Source organism: Cnephaeus nilssonii, assembly GCF_951640355.1.
Source record: "Cnephaeus nilssonii genome assembly, chromosome: 2".
Taxonomy (NCBI): domain Eukaryota; kingdom Metazoa; phylum Chordata; class Mammalia; order Chiroptera; family Vespertilionidae; genus Cnephaeus; species Cnephaeus nilssonii.
The window spans coordinates 36,573,157-36,574,944 of NC_137073.1; positions in this window are offsets into that span (position 1 = coordinate 36,573,157).

A 1,788-nucleotide genomic window follows, 5' to 3' on the forward strand; every position below is an offset into this window, starting at 1 on the left:
TCCCTACCTGTGTCCCAGGGACACTCATTTCTTGGCCCTCTTCTTTAACTTCATAGCGATCCTTCATAGTACATCAGTACTGTCCGTTCAGAACTCCAATTCTGTGTTCTCTTCATCTCCCTGTGTGTCAGTGCATAGACAGGTATGGCAGATCCTGTTGCCTTTCTAGCCACTTGCCCCACTTCTCACCTTCTCTTCTGGCGCTTTCTAATCGAACTGCTTGGTGTCCCCCTCTGTGTGCTTCAGGAGAAGCAGTCCCATGTGAGGTAATTCTGGCCAATGAGATGGGTTGAGAAGTTTTCCAGGGTGGGGAAACTTTCTGGGGAATATTATTGTAGCTTCTAAAAAGAGGTATTTGGAAAGCCACAGCTCTTTTCTGATATTAGCAGCTGTTTTGGAACTGAGGAGAGTACAGTAACAGTGGAAAGGAAGAAAAAACATGGTCTCTGCTGGCATCAAACTGTTGGAATTTCCCTAATCCCAAACTACTTGTTATCTGAGATTATTGCTCCCTTTTGTATGAGGCGATTTTAGTTGCATTTTGGTTACTTGCCGTCTGAAGTGTTCCAACTGGTGCTATAGGCACATAGCGTGGACATCCCAAGTTGAGGCTTATCTCATTTTTTTCTGAAACTTAACAAATGTATGGAATCCACATTCACTTCAATTGCATAATTACTCTTTCCAGTAAGTACTTATATCCTTCACTTTTCTGGATCAGAAAACTGAGGCAGTCTTCTCTGACTCTGCCCATGCTACTGCTCTCTTCACCTGACCAGGTCACAGCCGTCGAGTGTTTATTATGCTCTTTGTTAAAATCATAGATTGTATATACAAGTTTATTAACATAGTGAAAATGTTGAAAAACATTTAAGTATTTACACTGTGCTAGCCTCTTCACATAATGCTTTCATATGACTCTTGTAACAGCTTGGTGAGATGGAGATTAAAATCCTATTTTTATAAGTGAGAAAACAAACCTCACTCATTATTGCTTAGCTGACAAATGGGAGTGTTGGGATTAAATTTAGATCTGTTTGAGATGAAAGCCACATTTTTTTTCTGCTCTGCATTTATTTGTATGTACTTATTGAATGCAGATTGTGGGTCAGCATAAATTTGTTTCTTATTTTCTTACATATTTTTATCCTATATATGTGTTTTTCTCTTTACCTTTATACTCTCAATTGTAAGCACTCAAGAGGATTGTGGAAGTTACTGGATAGTTATTTTAAAAATAATGATGTTGCTCTCATTATAAAAGTCATGCACTTCTTGTAGAAAATTAGGAATGTACAAAGTGTGTAAAGTCATCAGTGGTCCCACCATTACTAACATGTTAATGTGTTTTCTCCCAGATTTTCAATAGATTTTCTGGCCGTGATTTAACAAGGCTTCTTTCAAAACGTCTAGCCCCCTCCCTAACCCTTCTTCCCCTTCCTGTGTCCCAGCCCATTCTGGCTTATCTTCCTTTTCAGCCAGGCCAACATGATTTCATTTAATGATTTCTGCTGAGTTCTCCTTAACTCTCCAAGTTACTTGAGGTTATGAGTTGAATGTGTCCTCCAAAAAGATATGTTGAAGTCCTACCTATGAGTATGACCTTATTGGGAAATTAAGTTGAGGACATTAGGGTGGGACTAACCCAACGTGACTGGTATTCTTATAATTAGAGGGAAATTTGTAAACACATACACACACACATGAAATGCCATGTGAAGGCTTGGAATATGGCTCTAGGAAAGATTGGAATTATGCTATCACAAGCCAAGGAATGCCTGGGGCTGC